This window comes from Rhagoletis pomonella, unplaced genomic scaffold (genome assembly GCF_013731165.1).
Source record: "Rhagoletis pomonella isolate Grant_MI unplaced genomic scaffold, Rhpom_1.0 Rhpom_scaffold_01556, whole genome shotgun sequence".
Classification (NCBI taxonomy): Eukaryota; Metazoa; Arthropoda; class Insecta; order Diptera; family Tephritidae; genus Rhagoletis; species Rhagoletis pomonella.
Genome location: NW_023460110.1, coordinates 29,050 through 41,747, shown reverse-complemented (window position 1 = coordinate 41,747; position 12,698 = coordinate 29,050).

Here is a 12,698-nt window from a genome sequence, read left to right as displayed (position 1 = left end):
GACGGAAAACGACCACCAAATCATAATCTTAGCTGATGAGCGTGCCAATGGAAATCGTAAACGTGAATTGTTGGTGAAAATGTTGGACCAAAAAGTTTCAATAAAGCAAATTATTTTGTGCGGGACGAAGTTCGCCGGGTCTGCTAGTACTATAGTATTTCATTTCAACTAATTAAGTTGAATTTTTAAAAAGGTCGCAACCCTTGTGAGAGACTTCAATATTATTCAAAACTTTAAAACTAAAGGCTTCTTAACAATATTTTGTTTGACAACCATATTTTAATCCTTCAGATGGCTTCCGTATAATTAATTTAAATTTTACTTTTCAAACAGGTGGCAAGCCTTTTGAAAATATATTAAACTACAGCTTTTTTAAGCGTCTTGACATCCTTTTTTTTAATATAATTTTCAAGTAAATAACTCCCTTAATTGAAGTTGAATTAAATTTTTTATTAAAAGGTGGCAGCCCTCATCCATGTGTAGAGAATGATTTTGTATATCTCCATACCAAGTTCCAGTAATCTACCAAAAATATTTCCTGAGAAATGCAGTATGACAAATTCCGTTTGTATGTGAGGTGCCACACCCTCTTGCCTAATCGAGATTGAATGTATCCTATATTTTAAGCTGGGCTAAATAACAGCAGTACACAAAATTTCATGATGCTCGGTTGAATAGTTAAAGCGTGAAAGCGTAGCAAACAAACAAACTCACTTTCGGATTTATAATATTAGTAAGGATATTCTGGCAATGATATTTCACGATATTAAGGGAAATTGAAATATTTTCGGATTTAAAATATCTCACTCATAATTTTTTACAGTTGAATATTATGAAAATGCATGTTACATAGGTGTGGGGGGGGGGACATTTCCCCAATTAGTTAATAGCAGTTAATAGATTAACTGCTCAAGAAGGTCAAAACCAATATTTGATTAAAGCTGTAAGTGAAAATATCCTACGGCAACTAAAGAATGTTTGACAAAAAGTGTAAATATTTTGATTCCATTATTTATAAGCAATAATGTCCTTTATTTTGTATCTAATATTTGAATTTATTTATTTTATCACCTACCTGTATGCGTTTAGTTTGATCTAAATGGAAATTACGCAGGAAATCAAAAAAACGATGAATTTAACTATAAATACAACTTTATCGTAGAATAACTTTTAAACGGTAAAGTTTGTCAAAAAAAGTAATCACATAATTTTTGTAGAACGTTAAATTTCCTACAAGAAATGGCTGCTCAAGTATTTTTAGCTCCATTTGTTTCAGTGGAAAAAGATTAATTGCAAATGTCCAAAAATCTCATGTTATTTAAATGGGAAATGTATTATGGTTTAGGCACGGGATAATGTGAATATTAAGGGCTGGTCTGGGTCTGATATTTTTTTTTAGGTCATAAACTAAAAATTTGATGGGCGTTTGCAGGACAAAACCCAATTCGGGAAATAACGGATACCCTACTGTACAAACCTCTTTTCCTTGCTAGAATCAATTTTTGTTTACTTTTACATTTGACATTCCTCCTCCTCTTCGCAAGTATAATCGATATAACTAGATTGGACACCATTATATATGTAACGGAATTGCTTAATAATGCCATAGCTAAACTCTCTAATCTGTAATTAGAAAAAGAGATTAGCCATGCAAAATTAGATTTATAAAATAATCTCAGATTGTGTCCAACCTAGTTGTATAGATTAAACTTGCGAAGAGGAGGAGGAATGTCAAATGTAAAAGTAAACAAAAATTGATTTTAGCAAGGAAAAGAGGTTTGCACAGGTATTTTTAATAAAATATTAAATTAAAATATATTTAAATTACTTAATATGTGTAGCAGAAAAAAGTAAGCACGGTGGCACAGAGAAGAAACTTAACATTGCCTCGAGTTGATTGAGATTATATATATATGTAAACTTACTTTTATGCTTTGCCGTACGCATATGTTTACACATCAAATTTCATGAGTACCTAGTACTCACGCCTTTTTTTAATAATCTTTAGATTTTAATATTTTAAAAACAAAAAGAAATTTTTTTCAATGAAATTGTACACTGAGAAAAGAGTTTATTTACGTCAACTAAATATGTTTTCTTCAACACATGATTTAGTTATAATTACATTATTTGGTTATAGTTACCAAATGATGTGTTGAGAGAAATTTATTTAGCTGACTTTTTTCTGTGTGTATGATACTGAAGCATTTCGGTTTATTTCCTAATGAAATTGTTGTTGAACGAATATTTATTCGCCTCATTTTCGCATTTTTTTCTTTTTGTGACCACCTCGGAGCCAGCTGACAAATTAGTGACTTTTTTTGAGACTAGAGACGTGAGACAGCTTACTCAATACTAAATTGTCTCAAAATCCATGTTCACCACCAAATGTCACTATAAGTGATTAGAGACTGCTTACTGAATCCCAGGGTAAGTGTAATTATTAGTGTTGGGCAGTATCGATACCAAAAGTACTCAGAACTCGATTCTCAAAAGGGTCGACCGCACTCGATTTTTAAAAATATCGATACTGAGTACTCCAAAGAACTCGAAAGTACTCAGTACTCAAAAATACTCTGTTATCAGGATCGATGCAATGTACTCAGTATAAGTGTCGAATAGATACCTAAAACTACTGTGTTTTATTTAAATTTACCGGTATTCAGAAATGATTGTACTCAATTTGAGGTCCATTAGTTTCCAAGAAGGTGCCGCCTACAGGGCCGAGCTGCGATCAGGCGCAACGCGCGCTATGTGGGACCGCTATAGGGATCTGAAGAGGGAAGCGAGACGTATTTGCCGCAACAAGAAGAGAGAGGCCGAAATACGTGAGTGCGAAGAGCTTGAAATGCTGGCCGACGGGAGGAATGCCCGAAAATTTTACCAGAGAGTTAGGCGACTTACGGAAGGTTTAAAGACCGGGGCGCACTCCTGTAAGAACAATAATGGCGACCTAGTAACTGATGTCCAGAGCGTACTTAAATTATAGAGGGAACACTTTTCCGCCCTACTAAATGGTAGCAGCACGGAAAGTTGTGGAGAAGAAGAACCCGAGCCCGCAGTCGATGATGACGGAGTCGACGTTCCACCGCCTGACTATGACGAGGTACGTATAGCAATATCGCGGCTGAAAAACAACAAAGCCACTGGAGCTGACAGCCTGCCAGCTGAGCTATTCAAGTACGGCGGCGAGGAGTTGATAAGGTGCATGCATCAACTCTTGTGCAGAATATGATCAGATGAACGCATGCCCGACGACTGGAATTTAAGTGTGCTCTGCCCAATCCACAAGAAAGGTGACCCCGCCATTCGCGCTAACTACCGCGGGATCAGCCTTCTAAGCATAGGTTACAAGGTCTTATCGAGCGTATTGTGTGAAAGACTGAAGCCCACCGTCAATGAACTGATTGGGCCTTATCAGTGTGGCTTTAGACCTGGCAAATCCACCATAGACCAAGTATTCACAATACGCCAAATCGCGGAAAAGACCCGCGAGAAAAGGATCGACACTCACCACCTATTTGTCGACTTTAAAGCCGATTTTGACAGAACTAAAAGGAGTTGCCTATACGCCGCTATCTCTGAATTTGGCATCCCCTCAAAACTCATACGGCTGTGTAAAATGAAGTTGAGCAATACCACCAGCTCCGTCAGAATTGGAAAAGACCTCTCCGAGCCGTTCGCCACAAAACGGCAGAACTGAACCGCTCAGGAACAATTTACTATAAGAGCGTGCAATTGCTGGCTTATGCCGATGACATCGACATCATCGCTAACAAAAACCGCGAAGTCTGTTCTGCCTTTTCCAAGTTGGATAGGGAAGCAAAGCGAATGGGTCTGGTGGTAAACGAAGACAAGACGAAGTATCTCCTGTCATCAAACAAACAGTCAGCACATTCGCGCCTTGGCACCCACCTCACTGTTGACAATTACAATTTCGAGAAAGTAGAGAATTTCGTTTACTTGGGAACCAGCATTAACACCGATAATAATGTCAGCATTGAAATCCAACGTAGAATCACTCCTTGCCAACAAGTGCTACTTTGGACTGAGTAGGCAATTCAGGAGTAAAGTCCTCTCTCGACGTACGAAAACCGCGCTCTATAAGTCACTCATCATGCCCGTGCTGGTATATGGCGCAGAAGCATGGACAATGACAACATCCGATGAGGCGGCTCTTGGAGTGTTTGAGAGAAAGATTTTGCGGAAGATTTACGGGCCTTTACGCGTTGGCGACGGCGAGTACCGCAGACGATGGAACGATGAGCTGTATGAGCTTTACAACGATATGGACATAGTGCAGCGAATTAAAATACAGCGGCTCCGCTGGCTTGGTCATGTCGTTCAAATGGACACCGACGCTCCAGCTCTGAAAGTATTCAACTCGGGACCCGCTGCTGGTAGCTGAGGAAGAGGGAGGTCCCCACTGCTATGGAAAGATTAGGTGGAGAAGGACTTGGCTTCACTTGGCGTTTCCAATTGGCGTCAGTTGGCACAGAGGAGAAACGACTGGCGTGCTTTGCTGAACTCGGCCAAAATCGCTTAGGCGGTTACAGCGCCAAAAAAGAAGAAGAAGAAGAAGTTTCCAAGTACAAATTTGAATGAAGTGCTGCCAGCTTGTGAGATTTCTATCCTAAGCATTGAAATGTTACCAACATGTGCATATTTAAAGAAAGTACTCAATACCCTCGAAAATACTCGATCCTTAAAAGTATCGATACCAAAGAACTCGATCCTCAAAAGTACTCGATACTTCCCAACACTAGTAATTATGTACACAGTACGCTATACCCGCATTTGACCTACCTGGGAAGACGCATATATCCTTACCTGCATTTGTACATACATATGCATGAATGCATTTAGTTCACTTTAGTACCGCTACTAATTATGTATAAATTGCCACTGAGCTAAAACGCATGAGTGAATAAGGCGAGTCCAGCACCGTACTCGGGATAGAAGTGACACTTCTTAAAAAAACACATGTGTGCAGCGCAGAGAATGAGACAAATAAAGTTGCTTATCTATATACATTATATTTTCATCAGATTTCCTAAGCCTCAACCCCTACGTCGATGCTACTATAGTCGAAGATATAACATATAAATTTTGGTCCTCATTGGAGACGGTTAAGGCATGTCGCACAGGGGGCAAAGTTTCTTTTCCTTTATGGATACTACTACAGCCGGAGATATCACATGTAAATTTTGACACCCTATGAAGACGAATTAACCGAATCCAATCGATACCAAAATTTATAAGTGATATCCTCGACTTTAGTGGTATCGATTTTGGGTATTAAATAAGAAAAATATATATTTTTAATTTTTAGAGTCCAGCCTTTGACCCCTCTGGGACACGCTTTAACCGATTCCAATCGGGAACAAAATTTATATGTGATATATTCGACTAAAGCCTAAAGCCTAAAAAGCCTTAATTTTAATTGTTTGGGTCCCTATAGAGGAATGTGTACTTTCCCCTGTTCGACGCGCCTTAAATTTATTCGTTTTGTAATCTAACGCCATCTGTAGCAACCTGAGAGAACTTCATGTCATGTGAGTCTAACCTCTCGGGGAAGTGTTTATTTAATAAACTTTATTGTTAACTAATTCAGCAAAAATACTGTTTATATAATTTTCTAAAAAAAGAAATTAATACTTCAGTGAGCTTGAGAAATCCAATGTTTATTTTGGGAGAAACAATCAGTGGCAATAAATTACCAACAAACAAGCAAGTATTACAATTATTATTTTATCAAACAAGGGAAGCAAAAAATACAATTCTAGCAAGTTGCCAATTTGTTATATACGAAGTTGCTAAATGTTAGAATAGAGCTGGAATTCAAGTACAAATTGTTTCAAGATGTGTGAAAAAGTAGAAAAACTGTATTAAGTATTGAAATTTACAAAAAACTTCAAATCCAACGACAGAACGCGAGTTTTCTGAGTTTCTTGAACAATTATTTGACATCGCATATGGAAATATTCAAGATATAACTGACAATGAAGCGTTAGAGTTTTTATCCGACCAAAGAACAGATAGAAAATAACATTTACGCGTGTGATAATATTCGTCAGTCATTAGGTAAGTGAAAGATTAATGAGCATACTCATTCAGACGTAGTTATAACATTATAAGTATATTAAAATACTTCATTAATTTCAGAGAAACCAATATTCGAGCAAGATCATACCAATGCGACTCAATTTAAAGATGAAAATATCTCTGGAAATGATGATTATATTGATTTGATAACCGACGATGAATATCGTTCGAATTCAGGTAGTTAATAAAAATATTTGTTTAAAGTAGGAAATATCATCGATAAACTTGAAATGAAAATTTTCTTATTTACTCTTTAGATGTGACTTTTCCATCAAGCTTTAAAACAGTGGTCGGCGCCACGATTGAGAGAAAGAGAGGATACGCCCATCACGGTACCGCTATTCCTCTCTCAGTGAATTTGACAGAATCGTTGTTTGTATAACGTCACACTTGTGCAACTTGTTTACGTTTTCTTTGCAACATTTTTTCTTCTTCTTCCACTCTTGCTCACGTTTTGGCATTTCTCTCTCGCAATTGCACCAGTGTGACGTCCTCTCTGATGGGCGCAATCTTGTATTCTATCATTCTTGGGTCGGCGCTTTATACCGCAATTGTAGAAGATCAACTCACACGTATTCTTACGCTCTATCGTTTAGCCGTTGGCTAGAGAGCAACGAATCAACATCGTTTTGGCTGTCGCGCTTTGTTTCTTGTAGGCAAAAATGCCTTGCGAGAAATACTACATGCTTGAAAATGCTTTTGGTGACATGCAATACGTTTCGTGTTATAAGTCATTTAAAAAATAAAGAATATGCTATTTAAAGGCATTTTGAATCTTGTCATAAGGAAACATTTTGATGAAGAAGAAATACGACTTTTTAATGAAAAAAGTTAATTTTTTTTTTCAAAGAATTAAACTAATGACATGGAAAATTTTGATGAATATGAAAATCAATTTTTTTATTTAAAATTTCAATATTTGACGTGGGTGAATCCAAATGGATTTTGAAATTTTTTATTTGAGTTTTACTTCAATATTTTCATAACTCAAAAAACTAAAAACTCGAGAAAACCAGTTTTAAAGTTTTGAATTTACCTATACTCCCAAGGGAAAAATTAACACATATTAGCTTTATCATTTGTTTCCGTGAGTTGACTATACCCGGATGAACATTTTTCGGGTGATTTTTTTTTTTCGGGCGAAACTCAGGATAAGGCTGACTTTGTTCTAGTGAGCTACTGGTAATCGTTACAGCTATGAAATTTTTACACATTATACGAAAGAGCTAATGTTCATTCTTACATACTTAGCCCGAATTTTGCTTTTTTGGTATTATGATACTTTTATAGTAAATGAGCGATGCACATATCGTCGCCTTAGAGTGTAAACCTGCTAACGACCAAAAAAACATATTTTACTGTAGAGGCAAAAAACAAAATATATCTTTAACTCTTAGTCTAAGGGGCAAATCCTACATATAGTTTGTTAATCGCGCGGCGTACTATGGCCCTAATCCAGAACGAATGAAAAAAAATTACGTTTTTATGGTTTTATTGGCGAATTTCTAACTTAGCAGGTTTTAGTTTTTGTATTTTCAAAATTGAAGTGGATTTAGCAGGTTTTTTGTATGAATAAAATTGTTTCTATTTTATTTTTTGCGATTATGAGCTCAATTTAAATGTTAATTAAAATAGTATTCCATAGATAAAAACAATTATATATAAATATATAAAAAAATACAACAGATTTATTCTTCCGTTTATTGCAACAAAAATAGGCAGTTTATAAAACATATATTAGTAACTATACGTGAAGTATTCCTCTCTCAAATTAATAGTACAAAGATACATATAAGATAATTTAAGTAGGAACTCAATAATGCCAGAAAGTAAGATACATATTATTCAATCATGAGGTAAATTGTTATAGTAGGCGTGGTAATCTTCAGGAAGTAATCGTTTGAAATACTGGAGATCTCATACTTTCTGCGAGCAATCGTACGCCTACTCTCGTATAAATTCGGAAGGTAAAAAACGGCAAGGAAATAGCTACTGGGGATTTTCTTTGCGGTATTACTTGCCATTCGTTGGAGAATCTTAGTTTGAAATGTATGTCGCCACTTGGCGTATACCGTAGGGCTCGTATATCAGTTACTTTAGCAGCACCCTTGCCGCGACCGGGACGAATGCTACTGTGTTAACTTTTTAAAGAACGTGTAACTAAGATAAGTTACGTCATATGGTTTTGGATTTTTTCTAGCTGAATACTTCAATGTATTCTGCAGGAACATGGATATCTCTTTTCTTAAGTGCTCGTTCGATAGTGGAATGGATACAATCAGCTTCCATTTGGGTATGGCCTACCTCAAGAAACTTTTGCTCAACAATGATATTGTTATATATAGCTGTGGATAACAAAGCATTAGCCATAATACTGTTTCGCTTTTGAAATGTGCATTCGTCGCTATAAAAAATTACTGTAATTGGCTCCCCGGAACTATTATTTGGTACTAAATTTTTTTCTATCAAATCTACCCACACGCTGGAAAACTCTTCTGCATATAATCTTCCTTCTGTTTCGTTCCACAAGTAACAATAATTTCCTTGAGATATAAAAAATTAAAGCTTATTCGCTGGCTATTACCTTGGCTTAAACGTATAAAGTAATACTCTAAGATAGAACAATAATCGAGCGACAGAAGCACAATATGTTGGATTTAGCAGTTGAATTTGAACTGATTGTACTTAGCAGCTTTACTCATCAAACAATTTTTGACAATTATATTTTTATATTGACGTATTTTTTTTGCTTGCCAACTGCGGAAGCGCCACTCCTTCGAACTGCATCAAAAGGTCAATTTTGCCAAAAAACGGATTTAGCAGGTTTACACTCTAAGCCGACGATATATGTACATATGTATGTGTTAAATATATGTATTTATATATATTTTTTTGAGGACCGATAAGTAAAAAATTTTTTCACTTATCGTAATTTCCTACTGGGTTGCTCATGCGGAGCAGTTCTATTGTTTTCACCAACACTGACACAGTTTAACTTTCGCCGACCACTGCTCTAAAAGCACTAGTGAGTCTCCTTTGAGTGGTGAGCAAGCTTTAAGAGATGAGACCACTACAACTATTTCTCACCAAAGTACACTGTCAATCTTTGAAGTTCAAGGACGAAATTATCAATCTAAAAATGAGAGAGGAACTATTAATATTTTGACTGAAGACGTTGTTGCTGTTTTAGATAGTTGCAAAATTTCTTATAGAAATTCCGTTCGATTAATATCAATATATAATATATTAATAGCCCTGGGAGTTGACACTAGTGCGTTAATTTTAAACAAAACGTCGTTCAATGAATATCGATAAAAATTTCGAAAAGAAGCTGCTGAACGATTAAAAAGAGAATTTAGTGAGATTGAAGTACGTCCGGAGGTCAGTGTGACCACTTTGTAAGTAAGTCCTCAAAATGTGAGGGGTGCTTGAATATTTTCTGAGGATTTTTAGTTTGAGGAATTTTATCTCGATGTGTTTGCAGACAACAAATGCAACCATGTTTTACACAACAGAGTTGTTAAATCGCTGTGCAAATTTTTAAACAAAAAGCCTTCCGACGTTTTATAAAGAGCGAAATACATCACACAAACGGCTTGTCAAACATTCTTCAAACGTACCCTGCAGTGAAAACCCAAACCAGTTAGAAAAAATACTAGTTCATAAACTAGTATGTGCCTACCAGTTCGACATTTTTGAAGAACTTAAGCGTTCAGCGACATCTGAATTGCCAAAGCCTAAAATAAAACGCAATTAATTGCTTTTCTTACAAATGTCGGCTGTGGCGTCAAGTGAAGACTACTGGTTCTGGGATCGCAGGTTCGATCAATGTAAGTAGGAATAATTATTTCAATTTAAATATAAATAACAAACTTTAAAATCTAGTTGCATTACAAAAAAAAAGAAACAAATGTATGGGAAGAAATACTTCTTCCATAAAAAAATAGATTAAAGAAATATATATTTTTTTAATTAAATTTAAGAATAACAAAAAAACCCTAAATAAAAAATATAAATAAAAGAAATATTATATAAAAAATAAAAGTTTTCCCTGCGCTAGGGCTTGAACCTGGTACCTGAGGCATACCACGCGAGTGCTTTGCTCTGTCGGCCATTGCAACTATTGGGGCGCCGCGAGCAAAAAGGCATACCAAAGCTTTTCATGGGGGATAAATTGGCAGACTATCTCATCAACTCGTATGATGCTACTAGTATTTCTACTAGTAGATGCTGATGCATAGCCTGACAATTGACATCTCGTAGGACATCGGAATGTTAAAAATACCAGTCGCTAACATTGAAAAAGGATAGAACGTAAACTAGTTGGGCTGAAACGCAAACTGGTAGAATTCTAGTTCACAACTAATAGCTTTCCCTGCAGGGTACTATTTCCATTTCGTCATACACCATGCAAACATGACTCGTCCAAACAAGGATTTTTTCTTCCGGTGCACAATGTAAAAGAGTTTGGTTTTCTTCGATTTTTCTCTCTTGCGTCCTCATTCGGTGAAAATTCAGTTGCGAATGGGGCGATTTTACAATACACAATGGAAGCGGTTTGATCAAAGGTCAACATGGTGGCAGAAAATCAAAAAATATTGTTTTCCGTGCACAACATAAATAGCTTTAAGCAAAGGGATATTTCGGTTGGTTTGTCAAGCCGCTTGTATGGTGTTTTTCGCTTAAGCACATCTGCATTTGCTGCTAAATATTCAAAATGTTATCGATAATTTTTTTTCATTCCATCGTTATATTTTCAATTTATTTTGAACTTGCATAACGAATGCAGAGAACACGCATTGTAGTATCTGCATTACTAATGCAGCCCTTTTCTAATGCTTCAGTATAACATATATTTAGTAGTTTAAAAATGTGTAGGACTGACTTGAGGACCAGATTGAGCACTGATATAGTGGCATCAATATTATATACAAAGCAAGGTATACAAAATAACGGTGATACCGCAAGAGCCGCAAGAATAAATGTACCAATTGAATTGGAGAATGTAATTAATTTTCATACTGTATGTCTGTAAAAAGTACGCAATACTCATATCTGTACTAAGAAAATGTTGAGTAATTTGTTCGGATTTTGAGGATTTTTCATTTGTTTTTGAGGAATTTGGTAATTTTTTTGTGGCAACACTGCCGGTGGTAATACAATGGGATAGAAAGTTGATACCTGATGGATTTTTCCTGCAAAAAAGTCGACCGAGTACCAATCATAGTTAGAGGTAATACTATAGAAAAATTATTAAGTGTACCAGCATTACCAGATGGTAAAGGAATCACACAGGCACAAACAATTTTCAACGCGGCCCAAGAATGGGGACTAACTGATAATATTAAAGCAGTTGGTTGTGATACAACTAACTCAAATCTGGGTTGTCAAAGTGGAGCGGCGCTCAATTTGGAGCAAATATTACAAACGGAACTCTTGTACTTACCTTCCAGACATCACATTTACGAACTAGTTTTGAATTGTGCTTTTATTACGAAATTACCAGGTACTGATGGGCCAAATGTTCCATTGTTTAAGAAGTTCCAGGAAAATTGGAGTACTCTCGATGAAACCAAATACAAGAATGGTTTAGCAGGAAATAAATTCCTCAAAAATTACTAAAGAAGGTTGGAAAAACAAATTCCAAAGCTCACGAGTTTTTGTGCACAATCTTACCTCGTAATGACTACAAAGAGCTCTTATAATTATGTCAATATTTCCTTGGTACAATGGATGTTGAAAAATTCAAATTTTACAAACCAGGAGACTTTCATCATTCTCATACTTTTTTTAAGAGTTGCCAGCTGTTAGAAATGTTTAATTTAATTAATACGCGGAAATGAGTGAACTGATTTGCATGGAAGTTTTCACACAGATAGCTTATGAGCTAGGTTGAAAAATAGGCTACTGTTTTAAGAGTTACCTCCTGCCAAAAAAGTTTAATTCAATTAATACATGGAAAAGACTGAACGGATTTGCATCAAATTTTGCAAGCAGATAGCTTATGACCTACAGTGGAAAATAGGCAAATTTTTTGGAAGAGTTGCAACCTGTTAAAAAAGTTTTAATTAAATTAATACGCGGAAACGACTGAACAGATTTGCATGACATTTCGCACAGAGATAGCTTATGACCTATGTTGGAAAATAGGCTACTATTTTAAGAGTTATCACGTATTAGGAAACTTTAATTAAATTAATACGTGGAAATGACTGAACTGATTTGCATGAAAGTATGCACACAGATAGCTTATAGATACTCATAGAGAAGAATTGGTGTTATTCGAAAAGGGGACATGGTACCTCCCGTACAAATTTACTGTTTTATACTGCATATCTCTAGAGATGTTCATGGTAGAGTACTGGGACTTGGTACTGGGGTATGTAAAATCAATTCTAAATTCATGGAAGAAGATTAGGGTTATAAGAAAAATGGGCGTGGCACTTCCTGTACAAATCGACTTTTTCTTGCCACATATCCCTGGAAGTGTTTGTGGAAGACAGAATAAATTTCATTAAATGGAAAAGGGAGAGCCGGGTTCGACCTTATAATGTAAAGCTCTCTTGAGGCATTTGCTACAGTAATGAGAAGTG